Source organism: Haemaphysalis longicornis, unplaced genomic scaffold (assembly GCF_048455015.1).
Source record: "Haemaphysalis longicornis isolate Haplotype H1 unplaced genomic scaffold, Haemaphysalis longicornis Haplotype H1 scaffold_4, whole genome shotgun sequence".
In the NCBI taxonomy this organism is placed as follows: Eukaryota; Metazoa; Arthropoda; class Arachnida; order Ixodida; family Ixodidae; genus Haemaphysalis; species Haemaphysalis longicornis.
Window position 1 is genome coordinate 169,846,479 of NW_027526361.1, and position 25,051 is coordinate 169,871,529.

The window sequence follows — 25,051 nt, forward strand, 5'->3', positions numbered from 1 at the left end:
TTCGAGTTCGACAGGTATTTATCACTCATCTACTTACTCGCCTTCCTTCACACAATATAAGCAGCGTATCTTGAAGCCGTCAGGATGGTCAATGCGCAGCAGTACGTCCATCCTTTAACGAACGCTGCAGCGACTTCCCACTTACACCACAAACTTGGTCGTGCTCCACATAACGACAAAGCTGTCTCCATGGCGGAGCTGTCCGAAACAAGAACACTGTGTACTCTACGTTTTGTCGAACCCACAGTACACTCGAGCATGGACGGAGATTACACTCGCCGCCTGTGCGCACTGCAAGCAGCTTCGGGCCCGAAGGACGTCCGTTTACGCCTGCGAGCACTGTGCCACTCCCAGGCATGCTCCCTGAGAGAAGTCCAGTCACTGGATGCCCTTTATAAGAGGATTTACTGCCAACAAAACTTATTGATCACTGGTGCTGTACATGCCTGTACATAGTTATTTTTGTTTATTTGCAACATACGTTATCAATTATTTCTCATCTCAACTCGATGGGCACTAAGCAGTGTCTGTGGGGACCCCAGTGCCGTCGTATTCGTCAGGTCCATCATGAGAATGGCGATGCAAGGAGGAGTGCTTCAGTTTTGGGCTACGTGTGTAGGGAAGTTTAATAGGCCTCAGCAGTTGGGGGGTTGTTCGCCTCTTCCGCTCCTCCAAGTTTTGCAGGGCCGACGCTTATATAGACGTGGGCAGCCACTTTTGCTCCATGTGTGCTTCCTACAACACCTCGGCGAGACTCTCCACCACAATTTATGTGTGTCTCTTAAGGAGATATAAAACACGTGTATGCATGTGGATGGCCCTACGTCAAAGTTTCAGCACTACGACACGCCTCCACATCTCGGTATGCCGCAAGGCTTGAGAGGACTGGTACGCCACATGCCTCTGCAGGTCTGGTACGCCACACGCTTCCTCAGGTCTGGTACGCTGCATGCCTACCTTTTTAAGGTGCCTGGTTAAAAAAAAAATTCCCCCGCATTTCCCCGAGGCGGAGAATGTGAAAGTGCGAATGCACGGTTGTCGGCCCGCTTGCGGCGCTTGCGCTCGGCCCCCGCAGCCCACCGCCTCGCCGCCTTCTCTTCCATCTCTTCCATCGGGTTTGTAGTATCACGTGTACACCACGCAGTTATCAAGCCGCTATAACGCCGCTGAGTCGCCAACGCACGCCGCTGACGACGTAGTTTGAATGCGTTAAAGATATAAGGCACGTTACTGACAATATCAGCGTCGCGTCCGTTGCTTATTCGGTAGAGCGTCGGGCTGCGGCCCGCAAAGTCCTCGGATCGAAACCTGGCGCCGGATGTTGTTTCTTCTTTAAAGAGCACTGCGGACACCGCCGACGCCGGCGGTGGATGGTTTGGGGTCGCTTATAAAGAGCATTCGCTCTTAAAAGTTTTTCCTGATTATCCGCATCGCTCATTTACCGTACCGAGCTGTTAGAGAAGAAATACTGTTTATTTTGCGGGTAATGTTTTGCCAAAAATGGACTAACAGTAGTATTTTCGCCAGCGGTGATGTTGAAGATCATCATCAGGGGATCTCCCGTACAAGGCACAATAGAAGTGAGGAAGAAAAAGCCTTGTCTCGTGGAGCGTGCAACCATCATCATCTAGCTTTTTCTGCTATTCCTTTCTCATTAAACCTACGCTGTGGAAACGTCCTGCGGTCTCTCGTTACTAAAGATAGTGTCGTGACCAGGATACAACTCCCCGCAACCCAGAGAAGACAACCTGCCATTGCGAAGCAGTGAAGACAACGGCGGAGGAGCAGCGAAGCAGCCTGGAGGAGACGAGAAGATCGCAGCAGGCCGAACACCCACGGAGCCAACGGATCCCTGAACGTAAGCGGAATTTCCACTTCGGAAAAGAAAAATGAGCAAGGAAGTAGTCACGAAGAAGAGAAGGGCGTTGCGAACGCAAGTCACGCAGCTAATTAATGCGGCGGAGGCTCAAATGCAGCAACGAGACGACAGAGAGCATCTGATTGCCACGCAAGCCCAGATAAAGGCTATAGCATCAAGCCTAACGAAGTGCAACGAGCAGATGGAAGGTTATTTAACGGATGAAGTGGAGGAAGGTGAATTCCAGAGAGTGATAGAATACGACTTGAAACTTGCAGCCATCGCTTCAAAGATCGAGAACTATTTAAAGGAGGCTACGGAAGGCATGGTGTCAGCTCAAGCGCAAGCACAGAGAATCGGATCGGCGAGTCATGCAACGCACGGTGCGCAAGACTCCACGGAGCTTGTGAAGCTGCCGAAATTAGAAATGACTAAGTTCAGTGGAAATTCCCTTGAATGGACTAGATTTTGGACGCAATATGAATCAGCAGTTTACTTGAGGCCTAATATGAGCAATGGACAGAAGTTCAACTACCTCATGTCGACACTAACCGGCAAAGCAGCCGCAGCGATTGAAGGACTTCAGTTCTCTGCCGAGAGTAACTATGAACAAGCTATCAAGATTCTAAAAGAGACATTTGGGAGACCTGAGCAGTTGGTGGACCTGCACATGAAAGAGCTGTTACGACTCGACAAGGTACCATCAGTCTATCATACGGAAGCCCTGCGAAAGCTTTTCCAAAAGGTGCAGATACACACACTGGCACTACAGGCTCTCGGAGTGAACACAGAGTACTACGCCCCAATGTTGATGCCAGGACTAAAGAAGGCTATGCCAGCAGACCTTTTGATCCAGTACAAGACAAAGGAGGCATCTGAAAACAGGTCGATGGCTAGCAGCGAAGAAACGTCACCAATGGGAAAGAAAAGTGCCGACGCGCTGGAACGAATGATAGAATTTCTACGGGAACAGGTGTGCTTACGCGAGGAAGCTCAGCGGGAGCAGGATACAGCGAGTACGGGACCTAAACCAGAGAACAAAAAACCGTACAGCACGACCGCCAGTTTCTACAGCTCTGCACACAAGGCCTGCTTGTTCTGCAAGCAAACTAACCACCTGACTGAAGACTGCACGCGAAGCCTACCTACGGAAGAGAAAAAGAAGCTGCTAACCGAAAACAGATCATGCTTCAGATGCACTCGACCCAATCATACGGCGCGGATTTGCAAAGCAAATGTGTTTTGCAAGAGGTGCAAAGGGCGCCATACAACATCAATATGCAAGACAAAAGACAAAAAGAGACAGGAATCCACCACAGTACAGCAAACACCCTTAGCGAAAATATGCCGTATTTTTAATGTATTTTGAATGCATTTAATACATATATTTACTTTGTATTTATTCTGCATTATTTTGTCCGCATTCCAACTGCATTTCGAATACATTTACAATGTATTTAAAATGTACCTCAAAAATACGTAAGCAGTGCATGAAAAATATATATTTAATGCATTTTAAATGCATTAAAAATGCTCAGAAAATGTAATTTTAAATACGTGCAAAATGTATTAGTAATGCATTTTAAATGCACAGAAAATACTGCTTCAAATATACTGAAAATGTGTTACTAGTGTATACTAAATAAAACCTAAATACATTGAAAGATACCATGGCAATGTGTCTTAGGTGGAATTGTTAGCGTTCAACTAGAAACTATCATATTGTGGTTTCAAAAAGTTTAATAGGCACTAGGCTAAAAATATTCCCCTTTGTGAAAATGTAAACCGGCCATGCTCGGAATTCGGGTCAGCAAATGACTGAAAAGAACAGCATGTATGCGCACAAATTGGCAGTTTGAAAGTTTTTTATTGTACACCTCAGTCGAGTGGCCAATTTCGCCATTACTAAGTAGCAGGAATGAATGCCTTTCAGCCACCTCGGCAGCCAGCGCAGATGAAGCGTTGTGCATCTGAGTCTTCGTACTTCGGATTCTCCACGCGGGAAATTTCACCATCACCTGCAGTGAAAAGAAAATGGGAAAATATTAGTGAAACACTTTTTTTGAGGCAAATAAATGTCAAATCAATCAGGCCTTTTCTGTAGCCGTGCCAACGTTCCTCGCGAGCAAGGATTTTTTAGTGTCCCCTTCAGAGAAAAAAAAAAACCCCGCCGTGAAAACAATGCCCCTTTGAAGGACGTAAGACAATTTATGTAATGGTAAGCATAGTTTATATTGTCATGCGGCATCCGATCTTCAATACCATTTTTAAGAAAGAATGGCGGCGGGAAGGGGGGCTGAGGGAGGGGGGGGGGGCGGGAGGCTTATGTTTGGAAATTGTCTAGGGATAAAAATTAGCGAAAATTAGGGGAAAAAAAGCCAAAGCTAAGATAACAACGTTACCAAACATGCAACAGAGTTCTTAGAGTTATGCTACTACTTCTCTTTCTTAGGCGCTTGAGTTAACTTGAACCGGTGGCAATTCTAGTTTTCCAACTAACTTGGACAAAACTGGTCTGTGACCTCCCAGGACGCTAATAAAATAAGATAGGCAGTAATCTTATTAACTACAATTATTGTCATGTGTTCCATATTTCGGCGTCACCTTCTTCGGAGATTACGTTCTAAAAAAATAGTGCGCAGCGAAACAATTTAAAAATGCATGGGCAGGATTGCAGTAGAAAGCTTACATAAATGTCATTAGATTGGCGTGTGCACTCAACAATGCTTTCTAAAGAACGGCAAAGTAAGGTTATTTCAAAAAACAAGAAAAATTTCACGCTGTCCTTAAAATAACAAGCTCTTATATCGTAGGCACCTAAGCGAAGCAATTAAAACAAGCAACGCCAGAAAACGTGTATTTGTGCTTGCACACACATGTAATTTTTTGGCTCTCCGCCGCACATCACCGGCAGGTAATTTTATACTTTTTGCTGTACACAGACAACGTCATCATTTAATTAGGGAGCAACGCGGAAAATATTTGTAAATGCTCGCGTCTTTAACATACAAAAAAAGATAAACACCTGTTAGCTTCAGGGACCATCAAGTAAAAATAGTTGCTTCATAAATACTCGTGACACCTAAAAGAAACTCGTTTAAGTACACCCTTTAGACGCAAATGGGAAATAGAGGCTTCTAAACACACACAACCGCCAAGCTGCCCGTGCTGTTTTCGGTGCCTTTGGGCACATTTCTGAAATTCTCCGGTGGCGTGGTCCAGCGTTAGTGCGTCGGGTTCCGCGTGTCTGTCACTCGATCACGAGCGGCCGAAGGGCCACTCGGAACGCGCACACGTGTTCGTGAATGCGGTACAACATGAATACAGCAAGGAGGGGAAAAGTTGCAAGGAAACACAAAAGAGGAAGGGGCCAACGTCCTGAAGTTTCGCGAAGTTTTGGGGGGAGCAATCCAAGGAACAAAAAGAGACGAACCCGCCTGGGGGACCCGTTCCGGGAACCGAGGGGTCTCGCGCAGGGAACTGGTTGCCTGCCTCGAAGTCCCCCTCCCCACCCGCATTCCTTCTCCTTCCTTCCTTTGCTGGTTCTTGGTTCTGGGTGGCGGTAGGAACAGAAACTGATTGTAACTTAGCGGCTACTCTCATACAGTTTGTCTTAGATGGACAAATAATTTGTAGTCCCTGGGCATGAAGCACCTTCGCTATTGCCACATGCACCAAAGATTACGTGGGTCGCTTTTAACACTTTTGGTCACTTCGAAACAGACGGCATAAACTCTTTCATGGCTTTAGTTGACAGAATGGCGACATGCGACCGACAAAAATCGCGAAGGCTGAACTGGCTTCCTTCCCCGTACGGCGGCTGCTGTGAACATGCGCAGCTGTGAGCAGCTGCTGCGAACAGAAAACAAAAGAAAGCTGCTTCCCTGGATACACTTCGCAAATTTCTCAAGCGCGTAAACATGGACGGCGGACTTTCTGTGAACAGGCTGTGCTAAAAGTTCCTGGCGGTTGTGTTTAATGCAAGTGTAAGACCTCAATGAGTACTCGATCTACAAGGAAACTCGTAGTAACAGGCCCCCGTCCACACAGCAGGGACCGAGCTAAAAATTGGGCGTTAAAAGGAAAGCACTAAAATCCATTTTTTACGTCTTCTTGCTGTCGTTGATTTGTGAGTACATTCCCTTGCACGGCGTAGTTACGTTAGGAAATCTCGCAGGTGGAGGTAAGCTTAACAACCACGTGCGGAATTTATAAAGGGCATTAGCACTCTTCGATTGCAAGGCAAACATACGTCAATTGATTGTAGTGGACACCGTACGCGCAAATAGCCGGTATATCGTGCTTACCTTGGCTAGACGGCCAACGCCGCTGCAATGCGCCGTCCAAGCAGAGACTGCGTCCACCCGACGACCGCGCGTTGAGGAGTCCGAAACAGGACAGGCAAAAGAAACGCAGCGAAGGCAGACAAAACGTGAAGGCGGGGTGCGCCGCTCAGCTCGCGCCGCAGGTGCGGGGCACAGCGGAGGAGGTAGTGAGCGGCAGTGAGAGGCGCCGAGCTGCTCGCCCTCCCAAGCATAGCCAGGGTTGTCCATCTAAGGCGAATATATTTTAGGAAAAGAAAATTTTCGAAGCCTCCACAGCGATACCGTCGTAACAACGCTGACAAAGTGCAAGTGTTTTCGTACATATATATACTCGTTGAATTCGATGTTTTTTCTTTGCCGATTGTGTTGGAACACCGCCGCTTACATATTTGTACGCCGAGTTTCTCTCTAATACGCAGAGTTATGTCTGCTTTAGACAGCGCAGTAAGTGAGAGTATCTCCCTCAGTTTCTTTTATTATAAGTAAACATCGAGGAGAAATTCTCAGTACGTTTATTCATTTGAGATGTATTTTATCCGGCACTATAGATATGCTTTACGTGAATCTTACAATTCAGCAACTGAAGCAGCGCCTGTAGTGTACTCGAAATGTATTTCGGCAAAGCTTTATGAATGTATTTAAAATGTATTTTCTATAAGTATTTTTCATGCATTGAGAGTGTATTTCTACCATGTTCGTTCGACAAACGTAAAAGGCATTTGAAATGTATTTCGAATATATTCGGAGTATATTTTCATGCTTGAGCACACTTTTAAAGTATACTCAGAGTGCTGCTCTAAATGTAGTAAGGTAAGTGTATTTTTATAATATTTACAGTGCATTTACACCATGATCGTTTGGCGGGAAGAAATACATTTTCAATATATTCTGAATGCCTTGAGCGCACATTCGTGAGGTTCAGTGCATTTTTAATCCATTTGGAGGGTACTTAAAAGCACTGTATTTTTCCCGTATTTTTAATAATGTATTTTCAATATTTACTAAAAATTGAAAAAATGCAATTTTTAATGCACTTAAAATATATTTACAAATACAAAGCATATTTAAAGTGCACTTCAAGCGTACTCGTACGTATTTCAAACGTATTACTTTTCGCTAAGGGCAGCAACGTCCCTGATGCAATCAGTGGGGAACCCTACTAGAAACTGCGTGTTGCTGCCGACAGCAATAGCTTGGGTACAAGGAGAAGCATCCGAAGCCATCTGTCGAGTACTGCTTGACAGTGGTAGTCAAAGGACATTCATCACAACATCTCTGGCGGAAAAGATTGGGAGTTCGTCACGGGAAAAATACGACATATCGAGAACCGACTGGTCGCAGCCGAGACCACACTTGGCTGGATAGTGCATGGACCAGTCAGCAACAGTAGGATCAGACTGAAAGAGGCACAGGCGGTGATGGTACTCAAGGTTGAGGCAAGTAACATCGAGTTGAAGACGGAGCTGGAAAGATTTGGGAGCTTAGAAGCAATCGGCATCGAAGCAAGTAGCCAGATGGACAAAGGTAGCATGGTTGCCCAAGAGTTCGAAGAGCAGGTGTTGAAAGAAACTGGACGTTCTAAGGGGAACACGCCGTGGAAGGAAAACAGCAACAGGAAAACCAACAAGGACACTGCAGCGGAGAACCTCGTCCAGCTGACAAACAGGTCAAACAAGAACGAAAAGATACGCGACGGAACAAACCAACGCAGTTGCGCGTTTGTCCAGGGGGAAGAAAACCCCGCAGACATGCTCACACGCGGAATCAGCGCAAAGTCTCTAATAGAGTCAAAAACGTGGTGGCATGGTCCGAGCTTCTCAAATTCGAAGAACAGTGTCTGAGCACCGAAGACAACGTGAAAATCAACACTGAGGGCGAGCGAGAGACGGTACATTGCAACGAACTTTCAGCAGAGTCAGCAGCATCGTCAATAGACAACATAGAAAGCTATGGCTCTTACAACAAGCTACTACGGGTGACAGCCTGGATGTTTCGTTTCATTGAAAATACAAAAGGGAGACGTATAAAAGGCGCACTGACAGCAGAGGAAATAACAAAGGCCGAGGAGTACTGGATTCAGGAAACTCAGAAGTGTTTTAAGCCTTTACCAACCAACATAGGCAGCAGTCAGAATGGAGGTTTTCAGCTGAATGGAAAGGAAGTGTACTTGGACGACGCAGACATCATACGACACAAAGGGCGACTACAGTACAGCGCTTTAAAAAATCGCCATGTCATAGTACTCCCAAAGGAGGCACGATTTACCGAGCTTCTAATCCGGCACGTTCATATCTTGGTGCTGCACGGTGGTGTTCAGGAGACTCTCACAAGACTTCATACCAAGTTCTGGGTCGTACAAGGACGGCAGGCGGTGAAGCGGATCATCAACAAATGCATAACATGCAAAAGACACAACGCAAGACACGTAGAACAGCCAGTACATCCACTGCCAGCGGATCGGGTAAACGAAGCGAAACCATTCGAAGTTATTGGAGTAGACTTCACCGGAAAACTCTACGCAACGTACAAAGGCCAACAAGTCCAACAATATGTCCTTATTTTCACCTGCGCAGTGACGAGAGGAGTTCACTTAGAATTGACAGACGACATGACCACAACCAGTTTCCTACAAGCGTTTCGACGATTTGTAGCTCGAAGAGGACTCCCAGAGGTCATATACTCCGACAATGTCAAGACCTTCAAACTAGCCGAAAGGGACATAAACAGATCGCTTGAAGCATTAATGAATAATCCAGTGACCAGTTTCACCAGTATGCACAAGATCAAGTGGAAGGCCATTGCGGAGTGTGCACCTTGGTGGGGCGGTTTCTATGAACGCCTCATACGAAGCATGAAGACATCCATACGCAAGGTAATTTCCAAGAGAATCACATCTCTTGGGGAGCTACGGACTGTGCTAACAGAGGTGGAAGGAGCTCTAAACAATCGTCCACTGACATACGTATACGGCGAGCCCGACGAGCCACTTCCATTAACACCAGCGGAAATAATTGGCGGCAAGCTGCAGATTCATGACTCTCCGGGCAAGCAACACAGCCGCGACATTGAAGAAGCGTGGAGGAGCCGTTGTCGCATCACGCAAGAGTGGTGGGTGAGGTGGCGCGATGAATACTTAAAGGAGCTTGGATCAACGGTACGAGCCAGCGCTGCAACCAGCCAACAGTTATCGGAAGGCGACGTCGTACTCATCAAAGACAAAGGCCCCAGGACATTTTGGAGGATGTGCCGGATAGAACGGACGTATACTGGTAGCGACGGAAGAATAAGATCATGTCTTCTGCGATCAAGCGGCAAGGCGTTGCTACGAAGATCAACAAAACACGTATATCCGCTTGAAAACTGCTTCAAATGAGGGTGCATATTCCAGCCATTGAGCCATTTTCGGCGGGCGGGAACCTATTGAAGATCATCATCAGCGGATCTCCCGTACAAGGCACAATAGAAGTGAGCAAGAAGAAGCCTTGTCTCGTGGAGCGTGCAACCATCATCATCTAGCTTTTTCTGCTATTCCTTTCTCATTAAACCTACGCGGTGGAAACGTCCTGCGGTCTCTAGTTACTAAAGGTGATAACATACTAATGAAAGGGTTATTGAATAGGCATTTGGCATTGGTGTAGCTAAATGCTGCAGCTATGCTGTCACCCAGCATATAAATATTACAATAAATATTAATAAAGTAACGTTCAAAAACAGAAAAAAAGAAAAAAAAGGTGTTTTTCATCAAACACATTTGGAAAATGAGCTCTGAATTCAAAAGCATTGCATCATTTTTTAATTCTGGTGCGTTGCACAGACACCTGTGTTGAAAAATATCTTATAAAATTTCAGTTGAAAATATACAGCCAGACATAGGTTATGAAAGTTTCTGTCACAAGACCTTTTGAAATGTCTCATGAGAAAAACGTGAACAAAGCTTGCAAACCTAGCAAAACATCTGCAACACAACACACAGAACTTAAATGCACCATGTTCAGAGCTGGTTTCCTCGCGAGATGCATTAAAGCCTCCTTTAGCTCGTGTAGCTGCCCTTCTTTCCTTCCGGACTTGTTTTGTCACGTGGGTTGAATTACGCTGTACATTCTGGGACGCTGCTGATCTCTGGTGATGCACTTTTTTGTCGTGTAGTAAATACCCTGCTGGCATGCAAGCCTTCCCGACTACTTCCAGGGTGCTAATACTGCAATAATAAAGTGTGCCACAGCATCAATGAAGGCAAACAATAGTGCAGGTAAACTCCTTGGGAGCCTGCTTTCAATTGGAGAACGTTGAAGCATTCCATGCAGACACTTCAGCAGAAGTTCATCCCAACCGAAATCATTGTACACTGTTTGCACTGTGGTAGCCACGTCGTTTGGAAGCCCTTCTTTGTGCGCGTACTCGATGCACGTTCGATGCACGTTCCATGGTGGCTGAGCTCGAGGGTAGCGTCGACGATGTGTCCGTGGTCGATAACAGCTGCGTCAGCAGCTGGTATGGCCACGCATGTGCTGGATGCCTCTGCTTGTAGGGGTGCGCAGACGAAGAAAACCTGTTCGAGCAACAGAAGCCGCAGATTAGGTGACATTGCTTTCGCAGTGCTGCCGCCGTGCCCACTCTTCAGAGGCAGAGGCCGATCTTCTCCAGGCCTAAGAAGTCAATCTGCGACGCCAGTCAAGCGCATCACCATTAGGAGAGACTATAAGGTAGTTCCAACAGCACATATCATCTTGAAATTTGACCGTTCCATTCTTCCTGACCACATCAATGCCGAGTTCGTCTGGTGCTCCGTCCGAGCGTACATCCCGAATCCGCGGCGCTGTTTCAAGTGCCCCCCGCACGGGGCACCTTGAGTAATCTTGGTGACTGTACTGGCGATACCGCGGACCCCGAGCCCCCAACATAAGCTGAGACCTACCGTGGTGATGTAATTTTAAGGTGAAGGGTAGAAACCACAAACGGTGGCCGTCGGAGCCCAGGTCAAGCTCCGGCGGATGGGCTCCCTGTCTCCTTACCAGGCAGGGAGCTCCGGGACCTCTCTCGGTATCAGGGTAACCCGAGCGAAGGAAGTACCCCCGTCCTCTGCTTTTTCCTATGCCATATGGTAAATCGAAAAACCCCCTCCAAACCTGATCGGATCCTGGAAAGGGTCCGCACCGAAGATTTTTTTTCACCTCTTCCTGCCATCAACTCACCGAAACCTGACAACCACCCACATTTTTGATAGTTGAATCGGTTGACAAATCCAAGCCTCTTTTTTTAAAATCTGTATTCCTTGTATCCAAGTTTTTTTAATCTATCCTTGGCAAAACATACAATGCTAAAAAGCTAAGAACTGGCGAGGTCTTAGTTGAGGTTAACTCACAGAAGCAAGCCACAACTCTCATGAGCCAAACCCGCATGGCAGACCTGGATATCACAGTCACACCCCACCGCAGCCTCAACAGCTCCCAGGGTGTGATGTCTGAGCTAGACCTCTTAACCGAGACCGAGACCGATCTGCTCGAAGGCCTAAAAGATTAAGGCGGGAGAGCAGTAAGGCGCATCGTCATAAGGAGAGAACAAAGAAATAGCCACCAAACATCTGATTCTTACTTTCGACCGCTGCACACTGCCCGAGCATGTCAACGCTGGTTTCATTCGTTGTCCTATCCGGCCATACATCCCGAACCCGCGGCGCTGTTTCAAGTGCTAGCGATTCGGGCATGGTACCAACTCCTGTCGTGGCAGAACAACATGTGCCAAATGTGGCCAGCATGATCATCTATCCGACAACTGCACTGCAAACAACCTTACCTGCCCGAATTGCCAGGTTCCACATGCAGCATACTCTTGCGCTTGTGAAAAGTTTCAACTAGAGAAAAAAATCATTAACGTAAAGGTAACAGAAAACATCACCTTCCCGGATGCGCGAAAGAGGTTCGCCTCTTTTTCCTTGGGAGGCACGCCGACGCTGCTCGCCGGGGGGCGGAGCGGCGTCTGGTTTCGGCGGGGACCCAGTACCGTGAGTCGGACTTGGTCCCACCCCCCCCCCCCCAGGGCTGCCCCGGGCGCGTATTCCCAAACCATATCCCGTAGCGGCCCAGGCCGACCACAGCTTCTAAACAAGGGCGCAGCCATTGAGGTAAAAAATTGCAATTTTTGAACCTCCTTGGACGCAGCACCGTGACGTCTCTACCTATATAATCTGAATGGTATTCTAGGGATGATATCCGCTGACAGTGTGAGGAGGTGCAAGTAATGAAAGATAGCAACACATTCATAAATGGGCATTTTTAGAAGTTCAAAAGTGAGTCTGTATGGGTGGCGTATTCCCAAGGGCCCAGGCCCACTACACTTTCTAGGCAAGGGCGCAGCCAATGAAGTAAAATATTGCAATTTTTGAACCTCCTTGGACGCAGCACCGTGACGTCTCTACCTATATGTGCGCGACTTCATGCGAGGAGGATTTTTTCTTTTTTACCCCTCCCCTCGTTTCGGCTGCTTTGCGGGCGGCCAATGATTTCGCTCCGTGGGCAACTTGTGTTGTACTATTTATATTTTTATTCCTGCTATTTCTTGTTTATACATTTGTATACTTTTTTGCGCGTGTGTGGCTTACAGCTGAGGCACGAGCTGTGACACAATGCTGGCGAATTAAAAGGCCAGACACTAAAGAAATATATATATGTGGTAGCTAAAAATGCGTCGCAGAAAACAGACAAAAACTGCTCATCTATAACCATCAGTGGATCCCTAAAAGTGACAATTTTTTGCCGCTATTTGGACTCCCAGATAACTATTGCAAAATTAGTGCGCCAAGCAGATAACGTTTTTACTTAGTTTTATCTCTGCTGCAACTACCGTGACTTCAAGCTCACGGGCAACTACTCATTAGTCCCAGCGAAAAGAATATACGTATCTGAGTGAGAGTAACACTGCATTAAATGAGAGGCCATGGGGCCCTTGGGGAGCAAGGATGAGGAGAAAAGGGGAAGGTCACAACTCGCACAATGAACACAGTTGTGGTCTTGGGGTTCTAATCGCAAAATGAACACATTAAAGTCAGTCAGTGGCAGCAAGACGCACAGTTCATACTTAATGTACAGTTCACACTGTGGACAATGCGGTTCACACTGAAAACAGTGCACGCTGCAGACAGTTCACATTGTATACCGAACGGGGAAGTCGGCCAGGCTGCTACACCAATTTGTAGAATCTGTTTTCAAGGGCGTACTTGGTAATTGCTTCTAGTGCGGTGGGATCGTCACAGACCTGACTAACATGTTCCTCTGCAGTCGCAGCGGCGGGACCTAGAGTTAAAAGCTGGTGGCGATTACGGTCGAATAATGGACAGAGCCAAATTAAGTGGTAACGATTTGGTGTGCCTTCCCGATTACAGGGGGGGGGGGGGGCATCAAGCCATTCGGATCCTGCTGGAGATGTCTATTTATAAATAACGTATCATGCAGCAAAATCTCTGTGTGCATGAAGCACAAATTGTTACAAATAACTAATCGACATTGGCAACAGCGTGAGTGGTAGCACGCATGATTACTGATATCAAACTCGGCCTGATGGCTTCAGTGAAGGGACTGTGGCCCTGTACAGAAGACACACATCAAACTCCTCGAGTACTTCAGCTCCTGTACAATCCAACTATTACTTAGCCCTTGGTTGGTATATATTTTCGATATTATTTCCCTAAATTGTTATGACAAGCAGTGCAAATTATGCAGAATTCATGGCCGAGTGTAAAACGTGTACGTTTGAGCTGGTGTCTTTCTTATCAATGTATCACCCTTGCAAGAACTATTCACAACTTCCATGGCTGTTAACAAAATGTCAATGTTTTCCTTAGTGGCACTGTTCTTGATAAAAAATAATGCAATGAAGTTAATGTTAGCGAAATTCAATGTAATAGTGCTTATGAAAGTGCCAAAATGTAGCAGCTCATGCAGATGTAATATTTCGCAAGAGTAGGACAGTTTGTAAATGTAGTCATGGGTAATTGGCTGCCTTTCTTGTAATCCTTACCTGCGGCACCGAATCGTGTTTTGACGTGTGTATATAGTGAAAGAGCACCCAACTCAATTGTATACCCGTCTGTGTGCTGTAGAATGAGCTTCCATCCGCGCGCGCGCACTTCGAGCACCGAGTAGAGCGTTTATCTAGGAACACGATCGGAGGTCAGCGTCAACTTGCAGGTGCGGAAGAAGAACTCGGAGAGATCAGGGGCTCAGGTACAAAGGGTTAGCTTCTACCATATGTGCGTCAGCTTCAGCAGCGCCGCAGGCCAGCCCCGCTCACGGAGCCAAATCATCGGCCGCCTGCCATGCAGTCGAAACGAGGGGAGGGGGAAAAAAGAAAAAAATCCACCTATCATGAAGTCGCGCACATATAGGTAGTGACGTCACGGTGCTGCGTCCAAGGAGGTTAAAAAATTGCAATTTTTTTAACCTCTTCGGCTGCGCCCCTGCTTAAGGGGTGTGGTCGGCCTGGGCCCCTACGGGATATGGTTTGGGAATACGCGCCCCGGGCAGCGCAACCAGCCTCTGCACCGCTCAGTCACCCAGCAGCGGCTGTGGTGGCAACGTCTTTTGGGGATGCCGCTGCATCCCCTGCTTCCTCTCCACCGGCCCAAAGCACACGCAAGAGCACGGGGGAGATGGAGACGGAGGAAGTCGCAGCGACCCCCTCCCCGCCTCACTGCCTGTGCCATCTGTGGTGCTCCCCACATCTTCGGCACTGGCAGCGCAGGCAAAGAACACCCGAAAGGGTACCACGTCAAGGGGGCGCAGTCCGCTGGACACCCCCTTGCCCTCAAATGTTGACATGGACGTCGAGCCCTTCCGGCTTTCATCTCAACGAAAGAAACGGGCTGTGACGTCCAGGTCAGTAGAGAAGGCCAGAAAACCCATTCCAAGAGTCCAAGCCCCGAAAGACCCTACATAAATAGTGACACTCCAGTAGGACTGAACACATAATAATGGGAAGAGAAAATATTGTTCAATGGAACTGCAGAGGCCTTCTGAATAATCTTGATGACGTGTATGAGATTCTGTATGCCAATCAGCCAAGTGTAATGTGTGTTCAGGAAACACACCTGAATTCCAAGAACACAAATTTCTTGAATATTTACATGGTATACAGAAAGGACAGGGATGGCTGCGCACACTCTTCTGGCGGTGTGGCCATAATCGCCCGCAAATCCTTAGCATGCCACCCTGTCACCATGAACACTATCCTTGAGGCTGTAGCCATCCGCACAATAATATTTAATAGGTTGATAACGGTATGCTCCATTTACATCCCTCCTGATCTTGAACTTTCGAGCTCTGACTTTGAGGCGCTGGTCGACCAGCTGCCCGAACCATACATCTTTACAAGTGACCTTAAGGCTCACAACTCTCTTTGGGGCTCTTCTTGCACGGATGCCCGAGGTCGCCTGATAGAGAAATTCCTTAAATCTTCAGGAGCATGCCTTTTCAACAATAAACAGCCTACATACCATAACATAGGTCACAACACATACTCGCATCTTGACCTGGCTATTGGTTATGCAATTCTCTTTCCATGTCTTGAGTGGGGTGTGGGCTCGGACCCATACGGTAGTGACCATTTCCCCACTTCATTAAGGTATATAGGTACAGGCCCGAGCAGTCCATCTTCCCATAAAAGGTTTCATGAAGCAAGAGCTAACTGGAATACATTTACAGAGACATCTAAACTACACCACACATCCATAGGACACCTACACGCCGAAGAAGCTACCCAACTGCTTACGGCGCACATCCTCGACGCCGCCGAAAAGACCAATCCCCACCGCTCTGCTCTCCCGCGCAACCAGCGGAGGCCGTGGTGGAATGAAGACAGTAGGCGGGCGCGAGAGGCCCAGAACAAGGTGTTGGGTATCCTTCGTCGGTACCCCACGTCGGGTAACCTCATTTTGTTCAAACGGGCCAAGGCATTAGGAAAACGTTTGCGCCGTGAGGCAAAACGAGAGAGTTGGCGTTCCTTCATAACATCAATAAACTCATACACAGACACACGGAAAGTATGGACGAGAATACGCAATCTCAAAGGACAACAAGCACACAGCCTGCCTCTGGTCAGCACAACAGGGGACACACTCGAAAACCAGGCTGACACACTCGCACAACACATCCAACACGTTTCTAGTTCAGCACACTACACAAACACTTTGGTGAAACACCAACACACGGCCGAAAAGAAGCCTATACTAGATAACAATAGAGCAACATCTTCTTATAACTCAGAGTTTTCACTGCATGAGCTGAGGGCTGCTTTGAGCACGTGCAAACCCTCAGCTCCAGGACCAGACAAAATCACATACACAATGATACAACACCTGTACGCAGACACTCTTCTAACACTCTTACACCTATATAACAAGATATGGGTTTCGGGGCACATTCCAAACTCTTGGAGGGAGGCAATTGTAGTGGCTTTATTGAAAGAGGGAAAGGACCCGTCGTCCCCCTCAAGTTACCGTCCAATAGCCCTGACGAGCTGCCTGTGCAAGCTTCTCGAGAAGATGATCAATCGCAGGCTCGTGTGCTTCCTCGAGTACAATTGTCTTCTCGAGAGCTGCCAGGCAGGCTTCAGGGTGGCGCGATCGACGAACGATCAACTCGTAGCTCTTAAATCATATATAAGGGATGCCTTCGTGCATAAGCAGTATTGCGTAACTGTCTTTTTCGACCTCGAGAAGGCCTACGACACCGCTTGGGGTTATGGGATCCTTAGTTACCTCAGGTCATTCGGTGTTTCGGGTAATATGTTGAGCACCCTTGTTAGTTATTTGTCAGAGAGAACGTTCAGAGTAAGAGTTGGTTGTGCACCTTCAAAGGTTCACGTCCAAGAAAATGGAGGGCCGCAAGGTGGCGTGTTGAGTTGCACTCTCTTCATAGTAAAGATGAACTCTCTTTGAAAGGCACTGCCTCCAACAATATCTTATTCTATGTATGTAGACGACGTGCAAATACCTTTTCAATCATGTAATATGTGAATATTCGAACGTCAAGTCCAGCTTGGTGTCAAGAAGCTTGCTGGCTGGGCAGCCAAGAATGGGTCTAAATTGCATCCTGCAAAAAGCTCCTGCCTTGTGTTCTCCAGGAAGCGCGGTGTCCATGCGGACCCAGACATTACTCTTAATAGCGTGTCGCTTCCTGTAAACAAGGAGCACAAGTTCTTGGGTGTTGTGTTTGACCAGAAACTCACATTCAATCCACACATCATGGAACTTAAGCATAAATGTCTGAAAACAATAAATATACTTGAGGTTCTCTCCCATCAATTGTATGGTTCCGACAAAGAACTCCTACTACGGCTCTATACTGCTTTGGTTGGGTCTCGTTTAGACTATGGCAGTGTGGTATATGGATCGGCGTGTAAAACAGCATTGGGAATGCTTGACCCAGTGCTACACTTGGGGCTACGGCTTGCGTCGGGTGCTTTTTGCACTAGCCCTGTTGAGAGTCTGTAGGCCGAGTGTAATAGGTGGAGCCTGGAGAACCAACGGACGTACATGGACTTACTCTATGCTTTTAAAATTTCATCGCTGAATAACCATCCTTTTTATCCTGTCTTTAACGACACATCCACATCTGTGCTTTTTGTAAATCGCCTATCCATTCCTCTGCCCTTTTCACTTAGAGTGAGAGAGCGAGCCTCATATCTGAGCGCTTCGTTTTAAGATGTGCTCAAATCATCCTTTTCAGACATTTTACCTCCTTGGAAAGTTCGTCCTGTGTCGTCCGACCTTTCTTTTATGAAACTTGACAAAAATCGGGTACCGCGAGCTGCAATACTGCAGCACTTTCTGTCTTTGCAGTTTAAATACACATGTGCAGAATTTTATAGTGACGCTTCTAAAACCTCCACTATGGTGTCGTGTGCTGCTCAGGTTCCAAATTTCAATGCAGCAAGAACCATGAGCGTCCACACAACAATTTTTTCAGCAGAAGCGCATAGAATTTTACTGATTGTACGACACATTCTTGAAAATCAAATTTCCAATTCCATCATCTAAACAGATTCTTTGAGTGTTGTTCGCGCACTGTCATCACACAAGCCCCTCAAAAACCACATAGTTAATCTTGTATTCAACAGTATCCTGTCCGTGTATGCACAAAAGCATGAGCTGGTCCTCTGCTGGGTCCCAAAACACGTTGGGATCGCTGGGAATGAGTTGGCAGACGAGAGGGCCGCGGCTGCTTTATTTAAGAACAGTGTAGACATTCCAACGATACCCTACACAGACCTCAAGCCACACATAAGACAACACTTGCGCAGAACATGGCAAACACACTTGGACGAAGAGACAGACAACAAACTACATGTAATAAAGCCACGGTACACATCTGACTCACACAACAGACACACGGAAGTCGCCTTGGGTAGGCTACGGATAGGGCACACGCATGCAACACACTCGTATCTGCTGACGGGATCTCCTAGACCCCAGTGCAGCAGGTGCGGAGAGGCCCTATCCGTAGTGCACATGCTAATAACATGCAAGGCACTTCACACAACACGACACAAACACTTCAGAGAACTCAACAGACAACAAATCCCCCTACATCCAACGCTGTTTCTTGGTGAAGATGCCATGGTTTCTGTGAAACGTGTCTTTGAGTATTTGTCAGACATTAAGTTTATAAACCTCATTTCTTATCACGCATAATCAAAACTTCCCTATACACCAGCCATGCTCATTCTCGTTTTGTGATTTTACTTTTGTTTTTGCTGACTTTATTTAGTGTTTAAGGTTTCACCCCTCATATATGACTATTGTTTTGGCGCTCTTTGCCCCAGTTGGCCTTGCGCCATTAACATCCAACCATCATCATCATCATCATTTTTCAAGTGCCAGCGGTACCGGGCATGGTACTAACTCGAGTCGGGGCCAAATAATCTGTGAAAAGTGCGCACAACACGACCATCCCACGGATAATTGTAGTTCGCAACAACTCCTCTGCATTAACTGTCAGCGCCCACACGTGGCGTACTCCAGAACATGCGAAACCTAAAACATGCCAGAACATGCCAGAACAGAACTCCAGAACATGCAGAACCTAGAGAAGAAAATAATAAACATCAACGTCACAGAAAACATCAACTTCCTGGAGGCGCGAAAGATTTCGCCTCTTTTCCTCTGGGGAGGTACGCCGACGTGGCTCGCCGGGGGGCGGAACAGCGTCTGGTTTCGGCGGGGACCCAGCACCGCGAGTAGAACCTGGCTCCGCTACAGCCCCCCCTCGGGTTGCTTGCGGCAGCCCGTCCCACCACCGCGCCGCTCGCTGAGCCAGCAGCGGCTGTGGCGGCAACCACGTCTGTTGGGGATGCTACTGCATCCACTGCTTCCTCTCCACCTGCCCAAAGCACAAGCTAGGGCACGGAGTAGATAGAGGCGGAGGCAGCTGCAGCGACCTCCTCCGCTACCTTACTGCCTGTGCAATCTGTGGTGGTCCGCACGACCTCGGCACTGGTAGCGCAGGCCAAGAACGCCCGAAAGGGTAACAAGTCAAGGGGGCCCAGTCCGCTGGGTACCCCCTTGCTTTTAGATGACGACATGGACGCCGAGCCCTTCCGGCTTTCATGGCAGCGATATGAACGGGCTGTACCGTCCAGGTCAGTAGAGAAGGCCAAAAACCCCCTTCCAAGAGTCCAAGCCACGAAAGACCGTACATAAATAGTCACACTGCAGTAGCTCTGATCACGTAATAATGGGAAGAGAAAATGTTGTTCAATAGAACTGCAGAGGCCTTCTGAATTATGGTGATGACCTGTACGAGATTCTGCATGCTAATCAGCAGAGTTTATTGCGTGTACAAGAAACACATTTAAATTCCAATCATACAAATTTCCTAAATAGCGATATGGTATTCAGATAGGATAGGGCCGGCTGCACACACCCTTCTTGCGGTGTGGCCATAATTGACCGGAAGTCCTTAGCATGCCACCCTATCACTTTGCACACTGTCCTTGAGGCTGCAGAAATTATGAACAATAATATTTAATTGGTTAATCGGATGAGGTAGCAGGTTCGATTCCCGGCCACGGCGGCCGCTTTTCTGATGGAGGCGAAAAGCAAAAACGCCAGTGTGTACGAGATTTCGGCGCACGCTAAAAATCCCAAGGTGGTCAAAATTAATCCGGAGCCGTCCACTAAGACGCGCCTCATCACCTGCGTTGTGTTGGCGCGTTAAACCCTACAATCAATAAACGGTATGCTCCATATAGATTCCTCCAGATCTTGCACTTGCGACCTCGGACTTCGAGGCGCTGGTCGACCAGCTGCCCGAACCATACATCCTGACAGGCGACCTTAATGCACACAATTATCATTGGACCTGTTCTCGCACGGTTGCCCAAGGTCGCCTGATAGAAACACTCCCAATATCTTCTGGAGCATGCTTTTTCAACAAGAAATAGCCTACATACCATAACTTAGGACACAACACATACTCATATCTTTACTTGGCTATTGGCTCCGCAGTTCTATTTTCCTGGCTTGAGTGGGGCGTGGGCACGAACCCATATGGTAATGACAACTTCCCCACCTTACTAACATATATGGGTAAAGGCCCATGCGGTCCATCTTTCCATAACAGGTTCAATGACGCAAGAGATAACTGGAATACATTTACAGAGACACCCGAACTACACACACATCCATTGGGCACCTACACGTTGAAGAAGCTACCCAACTCCTCACGGCGCACATCCTCGGCGCCGCCGAAAACTCCACGCCTCTCGTGCCCCGCGCAACCAGCGGAGGCCGTGGTGGAATGAGGACTGTAGGCGAGCGCGAGAGGCCCAGAACAAGGCGTTGAGCGTCGCTACCACACGTCGGGTAACCTCCTCCTGTTCAAACGTGCCAAGGCATTTGGAAAACGCGCGCGCCGTGGGGCAAAAGGACACACCTTCTTAACATCTATTAAATCATGCACGGACCCACACAGTCTGGACACAGATTCGTAAGCTCAAAGGACAACATACACACATCCTGCCCCTGGTTAGTACAACAGGGGACACACTCGAAGACCAGGCTAACGGACTTGCACAAAACTTTGAACAAGTGTCCCGTTCAGCACACTACACAAACACTTTCATAAAACAAAACATCTGCAGAGAAGAAGACCCTGCGTGATAACAAGTCGCACACCTTCTACAATTCTCCTTATTCAATTCAAGGGCTGAAGGCCACTCTGTTCACATGTAAACCTCCAGCTCCCGGTACAGACAAAATCACATACACCGTGATACAACCCCTACACTCAGACACCCTCGTAACACTCCTAGACCTATACAATAAAATATGGCTTTCGGGGCACGTTCCAGGCCTTTGCTGAAAGAAGGGAAGGACCCTTCCTCTCCCTCTTGCTATCAACCCATTGCCCTAGCAAGCTGCCTGTGCAAGCTTCTGGAGAAGAATATCAACAGGAGACTGACGTACTTCTTAGAGTACAATGGTCATCTCTAGGGCTGCCAGGCTGGCTTAAGGGCAGGGAGATCCACCAACGATCAACTGCTTGTGTTGGAATCACATATAAAGGATGCCTTCGTTCACAAACAGCTCTGTCTTACGGTGTTTTTTGACATAGAGAAGGCCTATGACACCGCATGGCGTTACGGCATACTTAATGACCTCAAGTTTTTCCGTGTCTCGGGTAATACGTTATATACCCTTATAAGTTACTTGTCGGAAAAAACCTTTCGCGTGAGAGTCGGTAGTGCGCTCTCAAAGGTTCACATGCAAGAAAATGGCGTGCCGCAAGGTGGCGTGCTGAGCTGCACTCTTTTTATAATTAAGATGAACGCTCTTAGGAAGGCATTGCCACCTACAATCTCTTATTCCATGTATGTAGATGGCGTGGAAATATCCTTTAAATCATGTAATATGTCAATCTGTGAACGGCAAGTCCAGGTGGGCGTCAAGAAACTTGCCGGCCGGGCACACAAAAACGGTTTTAGGCTGAATCTAGCTTTTGCGTTGTGATTTCCAGGAAGCGTGGGGTTCGTCTGGACCCAGACATTACTCTGAATGGCGTGTCGCTTCCTGTGAACAAAGAGCCCAAGTTTGTAGGCATTGTGTTTGACCACAAACTCACATTTATTCCTCAAACTGAAGCAGAAATGTCTCAAAACAATGAATATCATTAACGTCCTCGCACACAAATCGTATGGTTTCGGCAAAGAACTGCTGCTACGCCTTCATACTGTTTTCGCTGGGTCTCGTCTGGACTTGGCAGTGTAGTATATGGATCGACGACAAAAACAGCGTTGCGAATGGTCGACTCAGTGCTACACTTGGGGCTTCGCCTTGCGTCGGATGCTTTCGGCACTAGCCCTGTCCAAAGTTTGTATGTCGAGTGTAACAAGTGGTGCCTTGAGAACCAACGAATGTACATGGACTTGCCCTACGCTTGCAAAATTTCAGCTCTGAAAAACCACCCCTTTAAACCTGTTCTTAATGACACATCCACATTACCCTGTTTGTAAATCGCCCGTCTGTGCCTTTGCCGTGCTCGCTTAGAGTGAGACGGAAAGCTTCGGACTTCAACATCTCCTTTTTGGACATATGCACATCAGAAAATAGACTGAGAAGCCGCATCAGTTATCTCCAAAGAAAAGAAATAACTGTCACGCCGATATCTCGAGTCCCTGATTATACAAACGACAAAGAAAACCCTCAACCACAATGCGGGTAATCTTCCTCCGACGTATGCAACATGCTTGGGGCGATTAATTCGGCACACCTAAAAAACTTCCTGTTTCGAGCTTATTTGCTCAGGGAACAAGGCTTCCGTACGGAAGCGGAAGCGTCTTTTTTACGCTTTTAATAAGCCTTTCGTCGGTGACCGCGAGTTTTTAACTTGTAGCCGCATCAACGCAGCGAAGACGACGAAGCACCACTCATGGGGCTCACTGCGCGAGCCTCGTGGCGCAAGCAGTCAGTGCTCCCAGGAACTCTGAGCGTTAGGCCAGACATAGCTGCCGCTGGCCCGTCAGCTGCTGACGTGTTGCTCATATATGTCTTCTGTGGCTCGGCGTTTTTAGATGCGACGCTCAGAGCATCTCTTGTCGCCGGCCCTGTCCTTCCTGCGTGCGTCCATTGTCCGCAGCCACTCTCCCGCTCTCCTCTCCGATAGCGAACACTCTCTCGCGAGGGGCATTGGATTGGATTGGATTGGATTGGATTGGCATGGCTTGGCTTGGCTTGGATTGGATTGTATTTGGATTTTGGATTGGACTGGATTAAAGTGGATTGTGTTGGATTGTGTTGCGTCATAGCCGCGGCAGACGCACTGGCGCGGGCGCGTGCCCAGGTGAGAGCGTGTGCGGCCCAGCGCGCTCTCACTCCGCTGGTGGGCGGCGCTGCGCGCGGTGCTGCGCATGTGCAGTACTCTCTCTCTCTCCGTGGTTTCCTCTCCTTCGGGCGCGCTGCGCAATATATAGTGCCTAGTATATAACCGGTGTGCCGCTCTCCGGCGGCCTTTCGGTCGACGGTTGCTCGCCGCTTGCGCTTGAACCCCCTAAGCGTCGCATCACACCAGGGTTCCCGCGAGCGGAGGTGACCGTAATTTTTTTATTTTCTCGTGTTGCCACAGAATTGGTGACCACGGACATCAGACATGGCAGCCGACAATCAAACCGCCTTGGATGCACAGCTCGGAGCCACTGCTGCAGACGACAGCCATCGAACATCCTCCGCCGCTGAGGGGGACGGGGCTGCACTTTCGCTGAAGCTTCCCCAGTACTTGCCTGAGGACCCACAGTTCTGGCTCGCCCAGGTAAACAGCCGGTTCGCCGTTGCTCGCATCACGTCGCAGAGCCAGAAATTCAATCACCTCGTGTCTGCGCTGCCTCCTGAGATCGCAACCGATTGTTTCACCGCCGGCGACCGCCCAGTTTGACACCCTGACGAGTGAACTCATCCAGCGGACGACACTGTCGGAACAGCGACGGTTGCAGCTCCTACAATCTGAAGAACTCGGTGATCGCAAACCCTCACAGCTACTGCGTCACCTTCAACAGCTCCTTGCAGAAAAGGAAGCCAGGTTCGATGAAGCTTTGTTTCGAGAGCTTTTTCTTCAACGCCTGCCCACCTCCGTCCGCATGGTGCTGGCCACCGCGAGAGGTTTATCCATTACTCAGATGGCCCAACTTGCCAACTCCGTCATGGACGTTTCCACTCCTGTCGAACGTCATGTGTTCAACTTATCACTCCCGGAACGTTCCGGGCCCACTAAAGCAGCACCCACAACGCCGTTTCCACCTGCGCTGCAGAGCATGCGTGAGGAATTCCGTGGGGAGACCACCAAGCTATCAGATCAGACTGCCGCTCTCTCAGCTGAGCGCCAACACTCTCCCTCGCTCCGCCGCTCCTTCTCGGGCCGCCGTTCGCCGTCGCCTTCAAGGCAAGGCGTATGCTGGTATCATGGGAACTTTGGTAAAGCAGCGCGGAAGTGCACAACCCCCTGCACTTTTCAGGGAAACTCCCCGGCGCACCACTAGAGGCCGCGAGTGGTGTCGGTTGCAAAGTAAGCCGCTTGTTTTTTGTGATGGACAAAACCACCGGACTGGGTTTCCTTGTCGACACAGGCGCTGAGGTCAGCGTAATACCGTCCTCAGCCGTGCTTCGCAAGCGCAGGCAAACCAGCAGCAGCTTACAAGCCGCCAACAAGACTTCCATTGCAACAAACGGAGAACAATCGCTGTCACTCAACATTGGCCTTCGGAGAACATTTCTATAAATTTTTCTTACCTCTGATGTGGCCTACCCCATTCTTGGCGCAGACTTGTTTCGTCACTACAACTTGTTAGTTGACATACACCGCAAGCGCCTCATTGATGCTACAAC